General features: G+C 39.1%; 3 long non-coding RNA genes across 3 annotated transcripts; 2 read left to right on the forward strand and 1 right to left on the reverse strand.

The window, feature by feature from the left end:
- The first annotated feature begins 831 nt into the window (after positions 1-831).
- On the forward strand, positions 832-2,802 carry LOC139754918 (uncharacterized). Its single transcript, XR_011713984.1, has 3 exons — positions 832-957; positions 1,904-2,009; positions 2,248-2,802. It is a non-coding gene; the product is annotated as an uncharacterized lncRNA (long non-coding RNA).
- A 3,999-nt stretch (positions 2,803-6,801) lies between these two features.
- On the forward strand, positions 6,802-8,990 carry LOC139755146 (uncharacterized). Its single transcript, XR_011714052.1, has 3 exons — positions 6,802-6,948; positions 7,850-7,955; positions 8,434-8,990. It is a non-coding gene; the product is annotated as an uncharacterized lncRNA (long non-coding RNA).
- Positions 8,991-20,107: 11,117 nt separating this feature from the next.
- On the reverse strand, positions 20,108-22,077 carry LOC139755147 (uncharacterized). The gene is made up of 2 exons (XR_011714053.1): positions 21,940-22,077; positions 20,108-21,000 (listed from the first exon to the last, which is right to left on the reverse strand). It is a non-coding gene; the product is annotated as an uncharacterized lncRNA (long non-coding RNA).
- Between the last annotated feature and the right edge of the window lie 5,373 nt (positions 22,078-27,450).

The following is a 27,450-nucleotide window of genomic DNA, read 5'->3' on the forward strand; positions in this document are numbered from 1 at the left end:
GAGGATATATGTCGGAGGTGGAGGGAACGAGAAGTGGGAGACCAAATTGGAGGTGGAAAGATGGAGTGAAAAAGATTTTGTGTGATCGGGGCCTGAACATGCAGGAGGGTGAAAGGAGGGCAAGGAATAGAGTGAATTGGAGCGATGTGGTATACCGGGGTTGACGTGCTGTCAGTGGATTGAATCAAGGCATGTGAAGCGTCTGGGGTAAACCATGGAAAGCTGTGTAGGTATGTATATTTGCGTGTGTGGACGTATGTATATACATGTGTATGGGGGTGGGTTGGGCCATTTCTTTCGTCTGTTTCCTTGCGCTACCTCGCAAACGCGGGAGACAGCGACAAAGCAAAAAAAAAAATATATATATATATGTATATATATATATATATATATATATATATATATATATATATATATATGTATATATATACATATATATATGTGTGTGTGTGTGTGTGTGTGTGTGTGTGTGTGTGTGTGTGTGTGAATGTGAAATCGCACTTGAGAAAGAGTTTCGACAATTTAATTAAACTTGTAATTTTTCTAAACATGTGGTAAACCATGTTTCGTGGAGACTATACACCTCGCAGATGCCAATGCTTAGGAAATTTATTCAGATCCTAACATCACAACGGAGTAACACCTTCCAGCTTCTACCATTACATCGAATTTCGATGTTTCCATCCGAATGAGTGTCAATAGAAACAACAAAAAACGACCCTAAATGATTGTCATAATTCTGCACAATGAAATAATCATTTCACCCAGACACAACATAACAGTAATGAAATTTTGAGATTTCAAACATAACATTCAACACTCAATGGTGAAGGCCACACCACCGTCAGCCGCCACAGACATATATAAAGGCTGAGGTGTGGTAGAGAGGCACAGTCGGAGAGTGAGTCCCCGAAGTTAACTGAAGTCAACAGTATTCGCTGCGCACTTCAAGGACAAGTAAGTCTACCACACGACTAGCCTCTGCATGTATGTATGTATGTATGTATGTATATATGTATGTATGTATATATGTATATATGTACCCAGGTGTCTCAAACATTTGAACTGAGAGCATTTACTAAATACCTTTATTTTATACATCTTAGGATTGCATGACATAAACTGTAGCACACATAATCATGGATTCCAAGTTCCCATGGATATAGCTATACCAGTTCATGAGACGTAATTTGAAAGTCTGTTGAGCTAAAATAGTTAATTCAGCCTTTCAGTCCTAACTTTTGAAGCACCATCTATGTTGAATGATGTAGTTTCCTTTAACCCTAACACGAGTGAAACGTGATAAACACGGGAACATACATGTGGAATAAGTGTTAGAAAACATATCGCACAAGTGAAACACCATAATATGCAAGTAAAACTAAACCCGAAGACACCCATACAAATATTTAAACGTACCAAAATCAGAACTACATAACTAAAACATAATAAACACCTTAGTATATAAGTGAACCTTGCTAGAATACACAACACACACGTGAAACATATGCTAGAAAAATGGTATACGAGAGAAACGAATAATTACCATAACCATTCATATATGCACTAACAATTTGTCTTATATATGCACCTACTCTATCTAGATTTATAATCAGAATTAAAAACATTACTCAAAATTATAACATGAAAACAATATTATAAGTATGTATATAATTATAATTCTGATCAGTTAGTGTTTGATACCTTTAGTTTCTATGTAAAATTAAGTTTTGAAATACCTCTCAGACACTGAATCATGGTTTTAGTCGAAGAACTCATCGAACAATATTTAACTACATCATTTGTTAGTAGTAATATGCATTCATAGAGTATCCGTTCACTCCAGTAGGATGCAGTAAACTCATTTTGTCCGAAATCAGTAAATTCGGTTCTCCATTTACAGTGAAGGTGTTGATGCTCCTGCTGATGGTGTCGCTGGCGATGGTGGGCGCGATCTACCCATATATTAGAGTAAACCCATATTATCGTTATTATTATGGTCAGCGAAAGTGAGTTATACAACTTATTTGTGTGTTCGTATGTGTTATTTATATCAAAAATGAAAGTTATTCCCAAAATCTTATGATCACACACTGACATGATGTGTGTCTTCATTTGCCTCACTGTCTTCCCGAGATTTGCTTCCTTCAGTTGTTGGAGGAGAAGATTATATACATGTGTGTGTGTGTGTGTGTGTGTGTGTGTGTGTGTGTGTGTGCATTAAGTAATATTCATTATTATTTTCAGCGTTCTCCAGAGGCCATTTGCACACAAGCAGAGCCTAGCCAGACCTTACTCACTCGAATATTTTCATTTCTAAGGACCGACCATCCCTGCACCTGTCTTAGGGCTTCCAGTGCTGTGCCCAGAAGACGATAATATCACCTCTTATTTCTATTTTCGTAAGGGTCATTTCCTTATCGATCTTTGTCAAATTCCATTTGATTGCTTATCCTTGGTTCGCTAGGTAATCCACGTAAGTATAGATAACATCATCTTCCAACTTATATCATCTTGAACAAACAAATCCCGATCGCCCGAGTATGATTCGATTGGTTGATTATAATTGTTGTTTTGACTGATTATATGTCTACATTGGAAAGATGATTTTCGGTGTAACATCTTGGTACACCTAAGAAACTTTACTGTTGTTAACATTACCAGTGATATGAAGTGGACTTACTGTGTAAACAAGGTGCAAAAGATTGTACCTAACTGATTAGTCCAGTGAAGAGATATACCTGGTTAATTTGAACAGAATCACAAAATTACTTCTTCGAGAAATAAATAGAATGGTTACAATGAGTTATTTTCATTTATTCCTGCTTTTCTAATTAGGATTATGGTGGAGACAGAATTTACAAGAGGAAACTGGGAAATTAACATTTTAAGAGAAAGCTAATCTTCCTGGTATAGCTTCTCAAAACTTCATGTGTTCTGAATATATAACCATAGATACTGAATAAGCTTAGGTACAGAAAATGGAAAACATGGATAACATATATGTATAACCAAGTGAAGGTGCCAGACGATGAAAGGATTGTTAGCCTACTGTAACGTCTGCCTATGACTTTACGTAAGACACGCAAATATTTCATCCAGAATATCTATATCTTTATTTTTTACAGTCTATCACTGCTTTGGTTGCACTCAATTATGATATCTTCGTGTTAACTATACTGGGTTTACAATCATTGTACCAGAAAGCAATGGGTCGTCTTGAAGAAGACCTTGCCGAAAATAGGTGAGAAGAATCATTACTGCAGCTTGCTTTCAGTGTTCGTGGCTACAGATATGATTCATCCACCTCATCTCACAATACTGACGTTCAATGCTTCTGCAACAAATGTAAACCGGATTGGGCCTCCTGACCTCAACTGCTTACGTATTTTCTTTTCCTCACTATGATTTTCCAGAGTGTTGCATATAGGATGATCCATGCATGTAATGTCCGATGCTACCACCATTCACCTGGGTATGCCTTTCTCTGTCACCCATTCAGTGAGATTATTAGGGCCTGGAACTGCTAAGGCGGGCGTCTGACCCAAACCTTGCTCCACAATCAGTCATCTTCTTCCAGTTCAGGGTTGACAACATGTGCTGGAATTCTTGACAAAACACTTCACAAAGAATTCCGGACGGGTCTCAGATCAGAATATCCCATCATTGGAAAATAAGTCAAACTTTTCTCGTTAGTGTGGATTCTGAGCATTCTGTAACACAAAAGACTATTGGAATGTCTGATACCGAACTTAATACCCTTTCTCTCCTTACCCTCAGCCTTAAGAGATTATCCTGTACTTAGAGCTTTTCCAGCTGTTCTCACCTGTCTAAACTTGACCATCCAGCTGGCAGTCCATAATCTGAGGTATCAACCAACTTATGCTGCGAGTTGTCAGGTGGTATCAGGACATCTTCAGCTCTACCTCGTGTGTCAACTTTGACATAAAGGCTAGTAAGAAGACACAACATGTCAGTATATCCCTTATTGAAGTATCTGTAGTAATATGCCTTACCAATCCACGTCTTCATTTTGACTGATAGTCGCTGGATGCTGTTAGAGCCTAGTTTTGGTAGTGATACCTAGGTCTGGACGACATTTCCTCCATGTACACCAAATTCAAACCCAACAGGTCACCTGCCTCCGAAATACCTGCGTCTTGCCAGGATGAAAATTGGGATTATGCGGCTCCTTTCTATCAAATACATTCTCAAGATCGCTTAGATGCTGCTCTTCTTCCTTCTAAAAGAATCAAATCAAATCATTCCAATATGCCATTACTTTATTCTGACGCCCTGATTGGTAGCCATACGTCATGACACAGAGGTTGGCAACAATACATCATGTTACACAAGTTGGTATCCCTCCATCCTGATGCACGGGTTGGTAGCCCTGCATTATGACGCATAGGTTGGTAGCCCTGCATCATGACGGATAGGTTGGCAGCTCTACAGTGATACATAAACAAGTCAGCCTCTATCATGATATATCGTCGTACGACTGGTTCACCTTTGCTTTATAAAGATGTTTTCTCGTCCGTCATGAACTGAGACACGCACTGACCTATTGACTACCATGATGCGACCCAGGAGTACGACTGAACTACCCTTGGATACGCTGGCCTGCTCGTCATTCCCCGGGGTCGTATGGTCGTCCTCCAGAGGTCAAGATAGCTGTGTCTATGGAAGTCTCTATCATATTATTGATATGATCATTGTAACAATAATTTACCAGTAACGGATTACCTTTAGTATACTGGTTATGTATGACTGTCGAGTAAATATAAAGTGGTGTGTCCCTTAGTAACATTTCTTTTCCTTACTTTATCTGCTTCAGATGTCCGGATAAGCATTTTATATACAGTTTTTCTCGCTTATGGAATGAGATGGTGTTATTTTGAACTTATAAAGGTGGTCTTCTTGCTACCGAGATCTCTTGTTTGTGACCTGATATGGAAACTGGTAGACGAAGAAATGCAGATTGTAGGTTGTACACAACAGCTCCCAAAGGAAGTACAACCCTTGTAACTTGGGAGTAATGAAGTGGTACCCGGAAACATCTTGCACCCTACGTTGTAAATGTATCTGAGGTCTAATGAGGAGCAGGTGGTGGTCAGCTGGGGAAGCTCAGTAGGTGGTGGTCAGCCGGGGTAGGGGAGCCAGTGAGCAGCTGAGATCAACAAGAAATATATTTTTACTTCTTTCCTTTTGTAATAAAGTATAGCAAACATGTACGAAAAACAAGAGAGACAAGTAAAACAAAACTATTAACAAATGGAATTCGCTAGATATTATGCCTCACTTTTGATAGTTTTCTTAATTCAGCATCCTCATCTCTGTGACAACATCGCATAGAGCTATCTCTCTATAGATTTATCATCACTATTCTTGTTTTCTATAGAAAATATTGCCTTCACCGCGAAGGCATTCAAATTCAAGTGTAGAAAAGAAAATATTCGTCAGCTTTGACGATTCACTGGTGTGTTCTAACCATTCATATTGTGTTCAGAGCTGATCGCCTTCCTTGTAAAAAGACAAATAGAATCGAAAGAGCCGAGCAATGAGTTACTAGATCTTCCCCACACTGAGCAACAATTCCTATTAGAGCGATGGAGACGACTATAACTTGCTTCGTTTGGACAAGAAAATTATAAGAGATAAAATGATACAGAATACAGCAAGAGCATTCAAAATATATGAATGGTTTCGTGGGTCTAGATCTAATTTAGAACTCCCTAATTAACAGCTGCACTAAATACTACAGATGTAGAAGGGAGACATTTCATTTTGATTTAATTTGATTTACAAAGAGAAGAAGCTAAGCGCATGATTTAGTATACCTCACTTTAAATATATGACGAACGTTATTTGCGGATTTATAATTAGAAATGTCTGCATCCTATTCTCTCTAAGATATTTCCTTTCTTACTTTCTCCACATTAGGCAACGTCTCTCTCTCTCTCTCTCTCTCTCTCTCTCTCTCTCTCTCTCTCTCTCTCTCTCTCTCTCTCTCTCTCTCTCTCTCTCTCTCTCTCTCTCTCTCTCTCTCTCTCTAAATGTGTGTAGATGGAACTAAGATGAGAAAAAAGGAGAGACAGGTAGTATATTTGAGGAAAGGAACTTGGATATGTTGGCTCTGAGTGAAACGAAGCTCAAGGGTAAAGGGGAAGAGTGTTCTTGCGCTACCTCGTTAACGCGGGAGACGAGGACAGAGTATATCAAAATATATGATAGTTATATATATATATATATATATATATATATATATATATATATATATATATATATAGATATATATATATATATATATATATATATATATATATATATATATATATATATATATTATCCCTAGGGATAGGGGAGAAAGAATACTTCCCACGTATTCCCTACGTGTCGTAGAAGGCGACTAAAAGGGGAGGGAGCGGGTGGCTGGAAATCCTCCGCTCCCCTGTGTGTGTGTGTGTGTGTGTGTGTGAAGGTGAAATCGCACTTGAGAAAAAGTTTAAACAATTCAAGGAAACTTGTAATTTTTCTAAACATGTGGTAAACCATGTTTCGTGGAGACTATACACCTCATCAGATGCCAATGCTTAGCAAATTTATTCAGATCCTAACATCACAACGGAGTAACACCTTCCAGCTTCTACCATTACATCGAATTTCGATGTTTCCATGCGAATGAGTCTGGATATAACAACAAAAAAGGACCCTAAATGTTTGTCATAATTTTGCACAATGAAATAAGCATTTCACCCAGACACAACATAACAGTGATGAAATTATGGGCTTTAATCATAACATTCAACACTCAATGGTGAAGGCCACACCACCGTCAGCCGCCACAGACATATATAAAGGCTGAGGTGTGGTAGAGAGGCACAGTCGGAGAGTGAGTCCCCGAAGTTAACTGAAGTCAACAGTATTCGCTGCGCACTTCAAGGACAAGTAAGTCTACCACACGACTATGTATGTATGTATGGATGTATTTGCACAGGTGTCTCAAACATTTGAACTGAGAGCATTTACTAAATACCTTTATTTTATACATCTTAGGATTGCATGACATAAACTGTAGCACACATAATCATGGATTCCAAGTTCCCATGGATATAGCTATACCAGTTCATGAGACGTAATTTGAAAGTCTGTTGAGCTAAAATAGTTAATTCAGCCTTTCATTCCTAACTTTTGAAGCACCATCTATATTGAATGATGTAGTTTCCTTTAACCCTAACACGAGTGAAACGTGATAAACACGGGAACATACATGTGGAATAAGTGTTAGAAAACATATCACACAAGTGAAACACCATAATATGCAAGTAAAACTAAACCCGAAGACACCCATAAAAATATTTAAACGTACCAAAATCAGAACTAAAACATAATAAGCACCTTAGTATATAAGTGGAACTTGCTCGAATACACAACACACACGTGAAACATATGCTAGAAAAATGACATACAAGAGAAACAAATAATTACCATAATGATATATAACTACAATAACAATTAGTGTTATACATTCACGTACTATATCTGAATTTTTAAGGAGAATTTAAAGTATTACTCAAAATTATAACATGCAAACACTATTATAAGTATATATATATATATGTATACTCCTGATCAGTTAGTGTGTGATACCTTTACACTCTATGTAAAATTAAGTTTTGAAGTACCTCTCAGACTCTAAATCATGATTGTAGACGAAGAACTAACCAAACAATAGTTAACTACATCATTTGTTAGTGGTCATATGCATTCATAGAGTATCCGTTCACTCCAGTAGGATGCAGTAAACTCATTTTGTACGAAATCAGTAAATTCGATTCTCCACGTACAGTGAAGGTGTTGATGCTCCTGCTGATGGTGTCGCTGGCGATGGTGGGCGCGATGTACCCGTATGTTGAAGTGAACCCATATTATCGTTATAATTATGGTCAGCGAAGGTGAGTTATATAACTTTTGTGTGTGTTCGTATGTGTTATTTATATCAAAAATGAAAGTTATTCCCAAAATCTTATGATCACACACTGACATGATGTGTGTCTTCATTTGCCTCACTCTCTTCCCAAAGTTACCGAGATTTGCTTCCTTCAGTTGTTGGAGGAGATGATTATCTTATTGACAACGTAACACTTTCCTGAACCATTGGTGTTGAAAACGACGTAAAGCAACGTAAAGATCTGTCTCCATAAATTCTCTCAACTCTTTCTTCAGTATATATATATATATATATATATATATATATATATATATATATATATATATATATATATATATATATATATATAGATATATATATATATATATATATATATATATATATATATATATATATATATATATATATATATATATATATATATGAGTGTGTGTGTGTGTGTGTGTGTGTGTGTATTGAATAGAATTCTTTATTATTTTCAGCTTTTGGGAAAGGCCATATGCACCATACAAGTGGCTACCCAAAACCTACTTACCCGCATATTATAATTACTGAGGACCAACCACCCATTCACCTGTTTTAGGACTTCCAATACTGTGCCCAGAAGACGACAATTTCACCTCTCACTCCTATTTTTGTAGGGGTCATTTCCCCACTGATCTTTGTCAAATTCCATTTGATTGCTTATCCTTGGTTCGCTAGGTAATCCACGTAAGTATAGATAACATCATCTTCCAACTTATATCATCTTGAACAAACAAATCCCGATCGCCCGAGTATGATTCGATTGGTTGATTATAATTGTTGTTTTGACTGATTATTTGTCTACATTGGAGAGATGATTTTCGGTGTAACATCTTGGTACACCTAAGAAACTTTACTGTTGTTAACATTTCTAGTGATATGGAGGGACTTACTGTGTAAACAAACTGTAAAAGATGGAGCCCAACTAATTAGTCCATTAAACAGATACATCTGGTTAACTCTGACAGACTGTTACAAAATTAGTTCTTCAAGAAATAAATGTAATGGTTACAAAGAGTTATTTTGATTTCTCCCTACTTTTCTATTTAGGATCATAGCAGAGATAGAATTTGCAAGAGGTAACGTGGAAAGTAACATTTATCTAAGGGTATCATATCCATGGGAAGAGAAAGCTAATCTTCCTAGTATAGTTTCTCAAAATCTGATATGTCCTAAAGATATAACCATAGAAACTGAATAATCTTAGGTATAGAAAATGGAAAACATGGATAACATATATGTATAACCAAGTGAAGGTGCCAGACGATGAAAGGATTGTTAGCCTACTGTAACGTCCGCCTATGACTTTACGTAACACACGCAAATATTTCGTCCAGAATATTTATATCTTTATTTCTTACAATGTGTCACTGCTTTGGTTGCACTTGATTATATTTTCCTCGTGATAATTATATTGGGTTTACCACCATCGTACCAGAAAGTAATCGGTCATCCTGAAGAAGACGTTGTCGAAAATAGGTGAGAAGAATCATTCCTGGATCTTACTTTCAGTTTTAGTGGCTACAGATATAACCCATCCACCTCAGTTCACAATACTGGAGTTCACTGCTCCCGCAACAACTGGGACAAGTCCTGGAAACCCATTTGGGCCTCCTGAACTGAACTACTTACATATTTTCTTTGCCTCTCTATGATTTTCCAGAGTCATGCTTGTTGGATGATCTTTTCATATAATGCTTGATGCCACCACTACTGAACTAGCTATGCCTCTCTCTGTCCCCCATACAGTGAGTTGTTAAGGGCCTGCAACTGTTACGTGTTCCAGTCTTCCTTATTGAGGTCTGGCGTCTGACCCTAACCTTGCTCAAGTAGAGGCCATCTTAGTCTTTCAGTTTAGAGATGAGAACATTTGCTGGAATTCTTGACAGAACTATTCACAAAGAATTACTGACGTGTCTTGGATTAGAGTTTCCCATCATTGGTAAATAAATCAAACTATCCTGGACAATGTGGATTGTTAACATTCTGTAACACAAAAAACTGGAAATGTTCTAATACCAAACTTAATGCTCTCCAATTCCTTATCCTCAGTCATGAGAGAATGTGATATATTGAGAACTTTTCCACCTGTTCTCTCCTTGCCTGCCTGAACTTGACCATCCAGCTGGTAGTCCATAATCTGAGGAATCAGCCGGGTTATTCTGCGTGTTGTCAGGTGGTATCAGGACATCTTCAGCTCTACCTCGTGTGTCACCTTTGACATGAAAGCGAGTAAGAAGACACAAAATGTCAGCATATCCCTTAATGAAGTTTCTGTACCAGTATACGTTACCAGTCCACGTCTTCATTTTCCTTTACAGTAGCTATATGCTGTAAGATTCTAGTTTTGGTAGTGATGCCTATGTTTGGACAACATTTCCTCCAGGTAAACGAAATTCAGACCCAACTCGGTCACCTACCTCCGTAATACCTGCGTCTTACCAGGATGTACGTTGGGATCATGCGGCTCCTCTCTATCAAATACTCTCTCAAGATCTCTTAAATGCTGCTCTTCTTGCGTCTTACGAAATCAAATCAAATCATTCCACTATGCCGGAGCTTTATGCTGACCTGAACTTCCTCAAATCATTCTCATCATTCTCATAAAACCAGTCGGTGCCCTTACCAATCTAAAATCTGGGGATATTATATTCTTGTAAACCAGACCCACTCTCATCCTTCCTTTGCGTCACGTGTAGTTAGCTTCTCCGTATATAGATATAGGAAGCCGCAAAGCTTCAACCCAAGGCTCGTTAACCCGCAACTTCCAAAAGATGACATAAGTAACCAGACTCTGTGGCATTCAAGACCACATATTCAATTAGATCTTGTATGCCTTTAGTTATTACTAGACCTTAACGTTGTTAACGATGACCTTTGTAAGCAACAGGCGAAAAGTCCAGGCAACCCATAACCTACAAAAGAAGTGAATCATAGGGTGGGGGAGGGGGCGAAAATCCAGGGAGCCTTGAAGAATGTGTGGAAGTCGAGAACATTATCTCGGAAAGCAAAAATGGGTATGTTTGAAGGAATAGTGGTTCCAACAATGTTGTATGGTTGCGAGGCGTGGGCTATGGATAGAGTTGTGCGCAGGAGGGTGGATGTGCTGGATATGACATGTTTGAGGACAATATGTGGTGTGAGGTTGTTTGATCGAGTAAGTAATGTAAGGGTAAGAGAGATGTGTAGAAATAAAAAGAGCGTGCTTGAGAGAGCAGAAGAGGGTGTTTTGAAATGGTTTGGGCACATGGAGAGAATGAGTGAGGAAAGATTGACCAAGAGGATATATGTGTCGGAGGTGGAGGGAACGAGGAGAAGTGGGAGACCAAATTGGAGGTGGAAAGATGGAGTGAAAAAGATTTTGAGTGATCGGGGCCTAAACATGCAGGAGGGTGAAAGGCGGGCAAGGAATAGAGTGAATTGGATCGATGTGGTATACCGGGGTTGACGTGCTGTCAATAGATTGAATCAGGGCATGTGAAGCGTCTGGGGTAAACCACGGAAAGTTCTGTGGGGCCTGGATGTGGAAAGGGAGCTGTGGTTTCGGGCATTATTACATGACAGGTAGACACTGAGTGTGAACGAATGGGGCCTTTGTTGTCTTTTCCTAGCGCTGCCTCGCACACATGAGGGGGGAGGGAGATGTTATTCCATGTGTGGCGAGGTGGCGATGGGAATAAATGAAGTCAGACAGTATGAATTATGTACATGTGTATATATGTATATGTCTGTGTGTGTATATATATGTGTACATTGAGATGTATAGGTATGTATATTTACGTGTGTGGACGTGTATGTATATACATGTGTATGGGGGTGGGTTGGGCCATTTCTTTCGTCTGTTTCCTTGCGCTACCTCGCAAACGCGGGAGACAGCGACAAAGCAAATATATATATATATATATACATATATATATATATATATATATATATATATATATATATATATATATATATATATATATATATATATATTTTACTGTCATACTTAATCGCCGTCTATCGCGTTAGCGAGGTAGCGCAAGGAAACAGACGAGGAATGGCCTAACCCACCCACAAACACATGTATATACATATACGCCCACACATGCACATATATATACATATACATTTCAACGTATACATACATATACATACACAAACATATACATATATACACATGTACAACTCTTTCCTCTCATGATCTTTCTTCTCATGCCCAGATGCATATGCACCAATAATCACCCATCTCTCTCCATCCACTTTCAGTGTTACTCATATCAATCTAGAGTTTACTTTCTTACACTCTATCACATACTCCCACCACTCCTGTTTCAGGAGTAGCGCTACTCCTTCCCTTGCTCTCGTCCTCTCACTAACCCCTGACTTTACTCCCAAGACATTCCCAAACCACTCTTCCCCTTTACCCTTGAGCTTCGTTTCACTCTGAGCCAAAACATCCAGGTTGCTTTCCTCAAAAATACTACCTATCCCTCCTATTTTCTCATGTTGGTTACATCCACACACATTTAGACACCCCAATCTGAGCCTTCGAGGAGGATGAGCACTCCCCGCGTGACTCCTTCTGTTTCCCCTTTTAGAAAGTTAGAATACAAGGAGGGGAGGGTTTCTAGCCCCCCGCTCCCGTCCCCTTTAGTCGCCTTCTACGACACGTGAGGAATGCGTGGGAAGTATTCTTTCTCCCCTATCCCCAGGGATAGGGGAGAAAGTGTTTTGGGAGCAGCTGAGTGAGTGTTTTAGTAGTTTTGTTGCACGAGACCGGGTTATAGTGATGGGTGATTTGAATGCAAAGGTGAGTAATGTGGCAGTTGAGGGAATAATTGGTGTACATGGGGTGTTCAGTGTTGTAAATGGAAATGGTGAAGAGCTTGTAGATTTATGTGCTGATAAAGTACTGGTGATTGGGAATACCTGGCTTAAAAAGAGAGATATACATAAGTATACGTATATAAGTAGGAGAGATGGCCAAAGAGCATTACTGGATTACGTGTAAATTGATAGGCGCGCGAAAGAGAGACTTTTGGATGTTAATGTGCTGAGACATGCAACTGGAAGGATGTCTGATCATTATCTTGTGGAGTCGAAGGTAAAGATTTGTAGAGGTTTTCAGAAAGGAAGAGAGAATGTTGGGGTGAAGAAAGTGGTGAGAGTAAGTGAGCTTGGGAAGGAGACTTGTGTGAGGAAATACCAGGAGAGACTGAGTACAGAATGGAAAAAGGTGAGAACAAAGGACGTAAGGGGAGTGGGGGAGGAATGGGATGTATTTAGGGAAGCAGTGATAGCTTGTGCAAAAGATGCTTGTGGCATGAGAAGCGTGGGAGGTGGGCTGATAAGAAAGGGTAGTGAGTGGTGGGATGAAGAAGTAAGATTATTAGTGAAAGAGAAGAGAGAGGCATTTGGACGATTTTTGCAGGGAAATAATGCAAGTGAGTATGTATAGGTATGTATATGTATATGTATAGGTATGTATATGTGCGTGTATGGACGTGTATGTACGTACATGTGTATGTGGGTGGGTTGGGCCATTCTTTCGTCTGTTTCCTTGCACTACCTCGCTAACGCGGGAGACAGCGACAAAGTATAATGATTATAAATAAAAGATACTACTTCTGCTACTAATAATGATACTAATGATAATGATAATATATATTGGAGAGGATCATTTCAATCTATGTTCCTTAGGGCATTACGTATTTGCAGTCCAGAGTTTATTGATGATGAGTTTGAGGAAATATATTCTAATGGATCTAAGTTAAAGTACCCTAGATCTTTCATTGATAAATCCCTTAAGTTAGCAAAGAAATGATTTTATAGACTTGAGCCCAAACCTCCCAGTGATACCAAGAATCATTTAGTTGTCCCTTTTAATAACAATTTTACTTCACTTCCCATGTTGCTAAAAATCCTTTAATGTATATGTTGCCTTCAGCAACAATAATACTTTAAAGAATATCTTAATCAGGAATTCTCCAGAAAATTTTCCTAGGTGCATCTATAAAGTGCCAAGTAGAAATTGCGATGAATTTTATGTTGGGCAGACTGGTAAGGATCTTTCCGTTAGACTTATGCAACATAAATATAGTATAAGAACGGGACAAAAATCAAATACCATGTTTAATCACGTTAGAAATTATGATCATTGTATTGACTGGAGTAATGTAATCTCAGTTATTAACTCTAACTCCAGTACCACGAGAAATGTCATTGAATCTTCTATTACTGAATACACAAAGAATTATAATCTTAATATTAGTGAAGGTCAATACAAATTGGATAACTTTATTGTTGATAAAATTTGTAAACAATTCACCTTGTCCACATAATAAGTTTATGAACGCTCGTTGTCTGTCATCGACAATCTCATGTTTACCAAATGGCGTCCTAGCTACGTCTCTTGGTTGTATATCAACTGACTGTTATATTTCTCTCTTGTGTCTCTCCTGATGATGTGATTATTACACGAAAGTGTACTTGGGAACTTATCGTGTTTCATTTTCCCTGTGGACTCATAGGAATATATATATATATATATATATATATATATATATATATATATATATATATATATATATATATATATATATATATATATATATATATATATATATATATATTTTTTTTTTTTATTTATTTTGCTTTGTCGCTGTCTCCCGCGTTTGCGAGGTAGCGCAAGGTAACAGACGAAAGAAATGGCCCAACCCACCCCTATACACATGTATATACATACACGTCCACACACGCAAATATACATACTTATACATCTCAATGTACACATATATATACACACACACACATACATATATACCCATGCACACAATTCACACTGCCTGCCTTTATTCATTCACATCGCCACTTGGCCACACATGGAATAACATCCCCCTCCCCCCTCATGTGTGCGAGGTAGCGCTAGGAAAAGACAACAAAGGCCCCATTCGTTCACACTCAGTCTCTAGCTCTCATGCAATAATGCCCGAAACCACAGCTCCCTTTCCACATCCAGGTCCCACATAACTTTCCATGGTTTACCCCAGACGCTTCACATGCCCTGATTCAATCCACTGACAGCACGTCAAACCCGGTATACCATATCGATCCAATTCACTCTATTCCTTGCACGCCTTTCACCCTCCTACATGTACAGGCCCCGATCACTCAAAATCTTTTTCACTCCATCTTTCCACCTCCAATTTGGTCTCCCACTTCTCCTCGTTCCCTCCACCTCCGACACATATATCCTCTTGGCCAATTTTTCCTCACTCATTCTCTCCATGCGACCAAACCTTCAAACATACCCATTTTTGCTTTCAGAGATAATGTTCTCGACTTCCACACATTCTTCAAGGCTCCCAGGATTTTCGCCCCCTCCCTCACCCTATGATTCACTTCCGCTTCCATGGTTCCATCCGCTGCCAGATCCACTCCCAGATACCTAAAACACTTTACTTCCTCCAGTTTTTCTCTATTCAAACTTACCTCCCAATTGACTTGACCCTCAACCCTACTGTACCTAATAACCTTGCTCTTATTCACATTTACTCTTAACTTTCTTCTTTCACACACTTTACCAAACTCAGTCACCAGCTTCTGCAGTTTCTCACATGAATCAGCCACCAGCGCTGTATCATCAGCGAACAACAACTGACTCACTTCCCAAGCTCTCTCATCCACAACAGACTTCATACTTGCCCATCTTTCCAAAACTCTTGCATTCACCTCCCTAACAACCCCATCCATAAACAAATTAAACAACCATGGAGACATCACACACCCCTCCCTCAAACCCACATTCACTGAGAACCAATCACTTTCCTCTCTTCCTACACGTACACATGCCTTACATCCTCAATAACAACTTTTCACTGCTTCTAACAACTTGCCTCCCACACCATATATTCTTAATACCTTCCACAGAGCATCTCTATCAACTCTATCATATGCCTTCTCCAGATCCATAAATGCTACATACAAATCCATTTGCTTTTCTAAGTATTTCTCACATACATTCTTCAAAGCAAACACCTGATCCACACATCCTCTACCACTTCTGAAACCACACTGCTCTTCCCCAATCTGATGCTCTGTACATGCCTTCACCCTCTCAATCAATACCCTCCCATATAATTTACCAGGAATACTCAACAAACTTATACCTCTGTAATTTGAGCACTCACTCTTATCCCCTTTGCCTTTGTACAATGGCACTATGCACGCATTCCGCCAATCCTCAGGCACCTCACCATGAGTCATACATACATTAAATAACCTTACCAACCAGTCAACGATACAGTCATCCCCTTTTTTAATAGATTCCACTGCAATACCATCCAAACCTGTTGCTTTGCCGGCTTTCATCTTCCGCAAAGCTTTTACTACCTCTTCTCTGTTTACCAAATCATTTTCCCTAACCCTCTCACTTTGCACACCACCTCGACCAAAACACCCTATATCTGCCACTCTATCATCAAACACATTCAACAAACCTTTAAAATACTCACTCCATCTCCTTCTCACATCACCACTACTTGTTATCACCTCCCCATTAACCCCCTTCACTGAAGTTCCCATTTCCTCCCTTGTCTTACTCACTTTATTTACCTCCTTCCAGAACATCTTTTTATTCTCCCTAAAATTTAATGATACTCTCTCACCCCAACTCCCATTTGCCCTCTTTTTCACCTCTTGCACCTTTCTCTTGACCTCCTGTCTCTTTCTTTTATACATCTCCCACTCAATTGCATTTTTTCCCTGCAAAAATCGTCCAAATGCCTCTCTCTTCTCTTTCACTGATAATCTTACTTCTTCATCCCACCACTCACTACCCTTTCTAATCAACCCACCTCCCACGCTTCTCATGCCATAAGCATCTTTTGCGCACTCCATCACTGATTCCCTAAATACATCCCATTCCTCCCCCACTCCCCTTACTTCCATTGTTCTCACCTTTTTCCATTCTGTACTCAGTCTCTCCTGGTACTTCCTCACACAAGTCTCCTTCCCAAGCTCGCTTACTCTCACCACCCTTCTCACCCCAACATTCCCTCTTCTTTTCTGAAAACCCATACAAATCTTCACCTTAGCCTCCACAAGATAATGATCAGACATCCCTCCAGTTGCACCTCTCAGCACATTAACATCCAAAAGTCTCTCTTTCGCGCGCCTGTCAATTAACACGTAATCCAATAACGCTCTCTGGCCATCTCTCCTACTTACACACGTATACTTATGTATATCTCGCTTTTTAAACCAGGTATTCCCAATCACCAGTCCTTTTTCAGCACATAAATCTACAAGCTCTTCACCATTTCCATTTACAACACTGAACACCCCATGTATACCAATTTTTCCCTCAACTGCCACCTTACTCACCTTTGCATTCAAATCACCCGGTCTTGTGCATCAAAACCACTAACACACTCATTCAGCTGCTCCCAAAACACTTGCCTCTCATGATCTTTCTTCTCAAGCCCAGGTGCATATGCACCAATAATCATCCATCTCTCTCCATCAACTTTCAGTTTTACCCATATCAATCGAGAATTTACTTTCTTACACTCTATCACATACTCCCACAACTCCTGTTTCAGGAGTAGTGCTACTCCTTCCCTTGCTCTTGTCCTCTCACTAACCCCTGACTTTACTCTCAAGATATTCCCAAACCACTCTTCCCCTTTACCCTTGAGCTTCGTTTCACTCAGAGCCAAAACATCCAGGTTCCTTTCCTCAAACATACTACCTATCTCTCCTTTTTTCACATCTTGGTTACATCCACACACATTTAGACACCCAAATCTGAGTCTACGAGGAGGATGAGCACTCCCCGCATGACTCCTTCTGTTTCCCACTTTTAGAAAGTTAAAATACAAGGAGGGGAGGATTTCTGGCCCCCCGCTCCCGTCCCCTCTAGTCGCCTTCTACGACACGTGAGGAATGCGTGGGAAGTATTCTTTCACCCCTATCCCCAGGGATAATATACATACATATATATATATATATATATATATATATATATATATATATATATATATATATATATATATATATATATACATATGAAAAATGTAAGAAATAATTCAGAAAACTGAAACTTCTAGCTTGAAATGAAATGAAAAATGATTGTCACATAAAGGTTCAACCTCTGGCTATATATATATATATATATATATATATATATATATATATATATATATATATATACTCTGTCGCTGTCTCCAAAGGTAGCGAGGTAGCGCAAGGAAACAGACGAAAAAATGGCCCAACCCAACCAAATGCAATTTTGCGCGTGATCAAATATATTCCTATGAGTACACAAGGAACCTAACTGTGAGGCATAATATTTGGCGAATTCCATTTGTATATAGTTTTGTTCTACTTGTTTTTCTTGTTTTTCGTACATGTTTGCTATACTTTATCACAAATGGAAACAAGAAAAGATGAATTAGTGTTGATCTCAGCTGCTCACTGGCTCGCCTACCCCGGCTGACCACCACCTACTGAGCTTCCCCAGCTGACCACCACCCGCTCCTCATTAGACCTCAGATACATTTACAACGTAGGGTGTAAGATGGTTCCTGATACCACTTCATTACTCCCAGGTTACAAGAGTAGAACTTCCTATGGGAGCAGTTGTCTCTAACCTACAATCAGCACTAGGGTCAATGTGTGTCTCACTCCATGACGGACGAGATAACACCTTTATGAAGCAAAGGTGAACCAGTCGAACGACGATATATCATGAAAGAGGCAGACTTGTTTATGCATTATGGTAGAGCTGCATGGCGCAAAGGAAGGATGATAGTGAATCTGGTTTATATGAATAAGATATCCGCAGACTCTAGATTAGCAAGAAAATGAAGTCGGGGATTGGTAAGGTATATTACTACAGATACTTCATTAAGGGATGTACTGACATGTGTCTTCTTACTAGCCTTTATGTCAAAGTTGACACCCGAGGTAGAGCTGAAGATGTCCTGATACCACCTGACAACTCGCAGAATAACCCGGTTGATGCCTCAGATTATGGACTACCAGCTGGATGGTCAAGTTCAGGCAGGCAAGGAGAGAACAGGTGGAAAAGCTCATGACTGAGGATAAGGAGTTGAAGAGCATTAAGTTTGGTATTAGAACATTTCCAGTTTTTTGTGTTACAGAATGTTCACAATCCACATCGTCCAGGATAGTTTGATTTATTTACCATGATGAGAAACTCTAATCCGAGACTCGTCCGTAATTCTTTGTGAATAGTTCTGTCAAGAATTCCAGCAAATGTTCTCATTTCTAAACTGAAAGACTAAGATGACCTCTACTTGAGCAAGGTTAGGGTTAAACGCCAGACCTCAATAAGGAAGACTGGAACACGTAACAGTTGCAGGCCCTTAACAACTTACTGTATGGGGGACAGAGAGAGGCATAGCTAGTTCAGTAGTGGTGGCATCAAGCATTATATGAATGGATCATCCAACAAGCATGACTCTGGAAAATCATAGAGAGGCAAAGAAAATATGTAAGTAGTTCAGTTCAGGAGGCCCAAATGGGTTTCCAGGACTTGACCCAGTTGTTGCGGGAGCAGTGAACTCCAGTATTGTGAACTGAGGTGGATGGGTTATATCTGTAGCCACGAAAACTGAAAGCAAGATCCAGGAATGATTCTTCTCACCTATTTTCGACAACGTCTTCTTCAGGATGACCCATTACTTTCTGGTACGATGGTGGTAAACCCAATATAATTATCACGAGGAAAATATAATCAAGTGCAACCAAAGCAGTGACACATTGTAAGAAATAAAGATATAAATATTCTGGACGAAATATTTGCGTGTGTTACGTAAAGTCATAGGCGGACGTTACAGTAGGCTAACAATCCTTTCATCGTCTGGCACCTTCACTTGGTTATACATATATGTTATCCATGTTTTCCATTTTCTGTACCGATGATTATTCAGTTTCTATGGTTATACATCTAGAACATATAAGATTATGAAAGGCTATACCAGGAAGATTAGCTTGCTCTTCCCATGCATATGGTACCCCTAAATACGAGCATTATTTCTTTCAGCAGGTTAATTTCCACTGTTCCTCCAAAGTCTCCCTCCCATAATCCTAAAGACAAAGGTAGGGACAAATCAAAGTAAGTCGTTGTAACCATTATATTTATTTCTTGAAGAACTAATTTTGTGACAGTCTGTTCGAGTTATCCAGGTGTATCTGTTCACTGGCTAAATAGCTAGGTATAATCTTTTACACTTTGCTTACACAGTAAGTCCCTCCATCTCACTGGTGATGTTGATAATAGTAAAGTTTCTTAGGTGTACCAAGATGTTACACCAAAAATCATCTCTCCAATGTAGACAAATAATCAGTCAAAACAACAATTATAATCAACCAATCGAATAATCCTCGGGCGATCGGAATTTGTTTGTTCAAGATGATATAAGTTGGAAGATGATGTTATCTATACTTACGTGGATTACCTAGCGAACCAAGGATAAGCAATCAAATGGAATTTGACAAAGATCGATAAGGAAATGACCCTTACGAAAATAGAAATAAGAGGTGAAATTGTCATCTTCTGGGCACAGTACAGGAAGTCCTAAGACAGGTGGATGGGTGGTCGGTCCTTAGTAATAATAAGATGGGCGGTCGAAGTTTACGAGTGACTGCTGGGCCCTTCGAGCAGCATTTATGTGGCTGAAAAAACAATGAATATTACTTAATGCACATACACACAATTATATATATATATATATATATATATATATATATATATATATATATATATATATATATATATATATATATATATATATATATATATATATATATAATGAAGACATACAGTATTTATGTTGAGTTACATCTATGTTGTTTTACACTAACGTTTTCATCACCATTGGTTCATGTGAGTGTTAAGTTGTCAATAAGTAAATCAACTCACTTTCGCTGCTGGTAATAATATGGCCACCCAAAGTCCAGGTGACTCGCGCCCACCATCACCAGCGCCACCATCAGCAGGAGCATCAACACCTTCACTGTACATGAAGAACCGAATTTACTGATTCCTACAAGATGAGTTTACTGCATCCTACTGGAGTGAACGGATAGACTTTCAATGCACATGACCACTAACAAATGATGTAGTTAAATATTGTTTGATGAGTTCTACGGCTACAATCATCATTCAGTGTCTGGGAGGTACTTCATAACTTAATTTTACGTATAAAGCAAAGGATTCAAACGCTGATTAGGTGTATACTGATTGATTAGGTGTATATCTATATATATTTATAATAGTGTGTGCATGATGTAATTAGTAGTAATGGTTTACTTCTTTCTCTTGAATTTACATATAGTAGTTGCATATATAACAAATTTTTGTACTTATAGATTATGGTAATAGTTTGTTTCTCTTGTATGTCTTTTTTCTAGTACATATTTCACGTGTGTATTGTGTATTCTAGCAAGTTTCACTTATATCCTAATATGTATTTTATGTTTTACTTGTGTGATGTGGATCTAGGCACACGTTTCAATTGTTTTTTATTGTTCAGTTTTACTTGTATATCATGGTGTCCCTCGTGTTTCACTTGCTTTCAAGCACATGTTCCACATGTATGTTAAGGATTTTATCACATTTTGCTCATGTTATGGTAAAATGTAACTACATCGTTCAACATAGATGGTGCTTCAAAAGTTAGGAATGAAAGGCTGAATTAACTATTTTAGTTCAACAGACTTTCATATTACGTCTCATGAACTGGTATACATATATCCATGGGAACTTGGTACCCATGATTATGTGTGTTACTGTTTATGTCATGCAATCTTAAGTTTTATAAAATAAAGTTATTTAGTAAATACTCTCAGTTTAAATGTTTGAGACACCTGGGTACATATATACATACATACATACATACATACATACATATATACATACATACATGCAGAGGCTAGTCGTGTGGTAGACTTACTTGTCCTTGAAGTGCGCAGCGAATACTGTTGACTTCAGTTAACTTCGGGGACTCACTCTCCGACTGTGCCTCTCTACCACACCTCAGCCTTTATATATGTCTGTGGCGGCTGACTGTGGTGTGGCCTTCACCATTGAGTGTTGAATGTTATGATTGAAAGCCCGTAACTTCATCACTGTCATGCTGTGTCTGGTTGGAAGGAGTATTCCACTGAACAGAAATATGAAAACCTAATATATTATGCTACTTTTTCTTCATATCCACACTCATTCGGTTGGAACTTCCAAATCAGATATAAGGGTAGATTCTGAAAGGTGTTACTCCGTTGTGATATTGAGATTTAGATAATTTTCTTAGATACTGACACCTGAGGAGGAGGATTGTCTCCACGAAACATGCCGTGCCACATGCATAGAAAAATTATATGTTAGCTAAAATTATATAAAGTCTTACTAAAGTGCGCTCTCGCCTTGATACGGAGAAACCACTCATACACACACACACACACACACGCAGATATAGAGGTATAAGTTTGTTGAGTATTCCTGGTAAATTATATGGGAGGGTATTGATTGAGAGGGTGAAGGCATGTACAGATCATCAGATTGAGGAAGAGCAGTGTGGTTTCAGAAGTGGTAGAGGATGTGTGGATTAGGTGTTTGCTTTGAAGAATGTATGTGAGAAATACTTAGAAAAGCAAATGGATTTGTATGTAGCATTTATGGATCTGGAAAAGGCATATGACAGAGTTGATAGAGATGCTCTGTGGAAGGTACTAAGAATATATGGTGTGGGAGGCAAGTTGTTAGAAGCAGTGAAAAGTTTTTTTCGAGGATATAAGGCATGTGTACGTGTAGGAAGAGAGGAAAGTGATTGGTTCTCAGTGAATGTAGGTTTGCGGCCGGGGTGTGTGATGTCTCTATGGTTGTTTAATTTGTTTATGGATGGGGTTGTTAGGGAGGTGAATGCAAGAGTTTTGGAAAGAGGGGCAAGTATGCAGTCTGTTGTGGATGAGAGAGCTTGGGAAGTGAGTCAGTTGTTGTTCGCTGATGATACAACGCTGGTGGCTGATTCATGTGAGAAACTGCAGAAGCTGGTGACTGAGTTTGGTAAAGTGTGTGAAAGAAGAAAGTTAAGATTAAATGTAAATAAAAGCAAGGTTACTAGGTATAGTAGGGTTGAGGGTCAAGTCAATTGGGAGGTACGTTTGAATGGAGAAAAACTGGAGGAAGTAAAGTGTTTTAGATATCTGGGAGTGGATCTGGCAGCGGATGGAACCATGGAGGCGGAAGTGAATCATAGGGTGGGGAAGGGGGCGAAAATCCTGGGAGCCTTGAAGAATGTGTGGAAATCGAGAACATTATCTCGGAAAGCAAAAATGGGTATGTTTGAAGGAATAGTGGTTCCAACAATGTTGTATGGTTGCGAGGCGTGGGCTATGGATAGAGTTGTGCGCAGGAGGGTGGATGTGCTGGAAATGAGATGTTTGAGGACAATATGTGGTGTGAGGTGGTTTGATCGAGTAAGTAATGTAATGGTAAGAGAGATGTGTGGAAATAAAAAGAGCGTGGTTGAGAGAGCAGAAGAGGGTGTTTTGAAATGGTTTGGGCACATGGAGAGAATGAGTGAGGAAAGATTGACCGAGAGGATATATGTGTCGGAGGTGGAGGGAACGAGGAGAAGTGGGAAACCAAATTGAAGGTGGAAAGATGGAGTGAAAACGATTTTGAGTGATCGGGGATAAGTTAATTGGGGGGTAAATTTGATCAGAGAAAAACTGTAGGAAGTGAAGTGTTTTAGATATCTGGAAGTGGATTTAGCAGCGGATAGTACCATGGAAGCCGAATTGAATCAGAGGGTGGGGGAGAAGAAGGTACTGGGAGCATTGAGGAATGTGTGAAAGGCGAGAATGTTATCTCCGCAAGCAACAAAAATAGGTATGTTTAAACGATTAGTGGCTCCAACACTGTTATGTGGTGGCGAGGAATGAGCTATAGATAGGGTTATGCGGAGGTGGGTGGATGTGTTGGATATGAAATGTTTGAGGACAATATGTGGTGTGAGGTGGTTTGATGGAGTAAGTTATGGAAAATCAAGAGAGAGGTATATTAATATAAAAATTGTGGTTGAGAGAGCAGAAGAGGGTGTAATGAAATGGTTTGGTTACATGGAGAGAATGAGTGAGGAAAGATTGACAAAGAAGATATATATTTCAGAGGTGGAGGGAACAAGAAGTAGGAGACCAAAATGGAGGTAGAAGGATGGAGTGAACGGCGTACAAGGAATAGAGTGAATTAGAACGATGTGGTATACCGGGGTCGACGTGCTGTCAGTGGATTGAACTGGGGCATGTGAAGCGTCTGGGGTAAACCATGTAAAGTTTTGTGGGGCCTGGATGTGAAAAGGAAGCTGTGGTTTCGGTGAATTACACATAAAAGCTAGAGACTGTGTGAACGAATGTGGCCTTTGTTGTCTTTTCCTAGCGCTTCCTTATGCGCGCGAGCTAGGGAGAGTTTGGTGGGTTGCTGTTTTTCATGTGTGGCAGGGTGGCAACGGAAATGGATGAAGGCAGCAAGTATGAATATGTGCATGTGTATATATCTTTATATCTGTGTATGTATATGTATGTATACGTTGAAATGTATAGATATATATATGTGCGTGTGTGGACGTGTATGTATATACATGTGTATGTGAGTGGGTTGTGCCATTCTTTCGTCTGCTTCCTTGCGCTACCTAGCTAACGCGGGAGACAGCGACAAAGTATAATAAATAAGAAAAAATAAGTATATATATATATATATATATATATATATATATATATATATATATATATATATATACAGAGAGAGAGAGAGAGAGAGAGAGAGAGAGAGAGAGAGAGAGAGAGAGAGAGAGAGAGAGAGAGAGAGAGAGAGTTAGATAGAATGATATTAATACGAGTCTATGGGGATACGAAACACGGTAAGTTCCCAAGTGCACTTACGTGTAATGATCGCATCATTAGGGGAAATACAAAAAAGAAACATAACAGTCAGGGGATATACAACGAAGAGACGTGGCTAGGATTCCATTTGGTAAACAAGTGACTATCAGAATGGTAAGGTCGGGGGCGTTCAATTCTGGAAACATGCGTATCAGGAATTCATTCTTTGGATATGAATAGAAACTTTTCACAAATTCTATCAACAATAAGGCTCTCCAATTTGTATAGACCTTCACTAACATTAAGGATATAATTCTTTGTATATTTGATGATAGAAGTTACAATGATACTTCTCGTGGTATATGAGTTGGAGTTGATAATTAAGATGGCATTACTCCCGTCATTTCTATTTCTATACTTTATCATGTTTTAATCTAACAAAGAGATCATAACTAGTCTGCACAACATAAAAATCATCACAATTTCTACGTAGTATCTTATAGATGCATCCTACAGAACCTTCTAGTGAGTTGTTTATTACGATATTCTACATAGTACTATTGTTGCTGCCAACCTTTGTCATGATGCAGCGCTAACAATCTATGTGTCAGAAAACAGGGTGCCAACCTGTTCGCCATAATCCAGTCTGCCAGCCTGTGCGTCGTGAAGCAGGGTTGCCATCCTGTGCCTCATGATGTACGGATGCCAACCTGTGCGTCATCATGCAAGGCTACCAACCCGTGCCTCATAATGAAGTATTGCTAACTAATGCGTCCTAGATGTAACATAGTTTGGTTAGTTACGTTGGCTTTTGAAAGCTATGGGTTAATGAGGATTGGGTTGAAGCTTTGCGGCTTCCTATATGCATATACGGAAAAGTTAACTGCACGAGGAGCAAAGGAAGAATGACAGTGAATCTGGTTTATGTGAATATAATATCCGAAGATTTTAGATTGGCAAGGGAGCCAGCAGGTTGTATGAGGATGGTTATACTGATTTGAGGAAGTTCAGGTCAGCATAAAGTTCCGGCATAGTGGAATGATTTGATTTAATTTCGTAAAACGCAAGAAGAGCAGCATTTAAGAGATCTTGAGAGAGTATTTGATAGAGACGAGCCGCATGAACCCAATTTACATTCTAGTAAGACGCAGGTATTTCGGAGGCAGGTGACCGAGTTGGGTCTGAATTTCGAGTGCATGAAGGAAATGTTGTCCAGAACTCGGTATCAATACTAAAATTAAGAAATAACAGCATCCACCTACTGTAAAGGAAAATGAAGACGTGGACTGGTAAGGTATATTACTACAGATACTTCATTAAGGGATAGGCTGACATGTTGTGTCTTCTTACTTGCCTTTATGTCAAAGTTGACACACGAGGTAGAGCTGAAGATGTCCTGATACCACCTGACAACTCGCAGAATAACCCGGTTGATGCCTCAGATTATGGACTACCAGCTGGATGGTCAAGTTCAGGCAGGCAAGGAGAGAACAGGTGGAAAAGCTCCAAATATATCACAATCTCTCATGACTGAGGATAAGGAATTGGAGAGCATTAAAATTGGTATTAGTACATTTCCAGTTTTTTGTGTTACAGAATGTTCGCAATCCACATTGTGCAGGATAGTTTGACTTATTTACCAATGATGGGAAACTCTAATCCGAGACTCGTCCGTAATTCTTTGTGAATAGTTCTGTCAAGAATTCCAGCAAATGTTCTCATTTCTAAACTGAAAGACTAAGATGACCTCTACTTGAGCAAGGTTAGGGTTAAACGCCAGACCTCAGAAAGGAAGACTGGAAGGCGTAACAGTTGCAGGCCCTTAACAACTCACTGTATGGGGGACAGAGAGAGGCATAGCTAGTTCAGTAGTGGTGGCATCAAGCATTATATGAAAAGATCATCCAACAAGCATGACTCTGGAAAATCATAGAGAGGCAAAGAAAATATGTAAGTAGTTCAGTTCAGGAGGCCCAAATGGGTTTCCAGGACTTGACCCAGTTGTTGCGGGAGCAGTGAACTCCAGTATTGTGAACTGAGGTGGATGGGTTATATCTGTAGCCACTAAAACTGAAAGTAAGATCCAGGAATGATTCTTCTCACCTATTTTCGACAACGTCTTCTTCAGGATGACCCATTACTTTCTGGTACGATGGTGGTAAACCCAATATAATTATCACGAGGAAAATATAATCAAGTGCAACCAAAGCAGTGACACATTGTAAAAAATAAAGATATAAATATTCTGGACGAAATATTTGCGTGTGTTACGTAAAGTCATAGGCGGACGTTACAGTAGGCTAACAATCCTTTCATCGTCTGGCACCTTCACTTGGTTATACATATATGTTATCCATGTTTTCCATTTTCTGTACCGATGATTATTCAGTTTCTATGGTTATACATTTAGAACATATGAGATTTTGAATGGCTATGCCAGGAAGATTAGCTTTCTCTTCCCATGCATATGGTACCCCTAAATACGAGCATTATTTCTTTCAGAAGGTTAATTTCCACTGTTTCCCCTAAAATGCCTCTCTCTCATAATCCTAAACAGAAAGGTAGGGACAAATCAAAATAACTCA

Source organism: Panulirus ornatus, chromosome 18 (genome assembly GCF_036320965.1).
Source record: "Panulirus ornatus isolate Po-2019 chromosome 18, ASM3632096v1, whole genome shotgun sequence".
Lineage (NCBI taxonomy): Eukaryota > Metazoa > Arthropoda > Malacostraca > Decapoda > Palinuridae > Panulirus > Panulirus ornatus.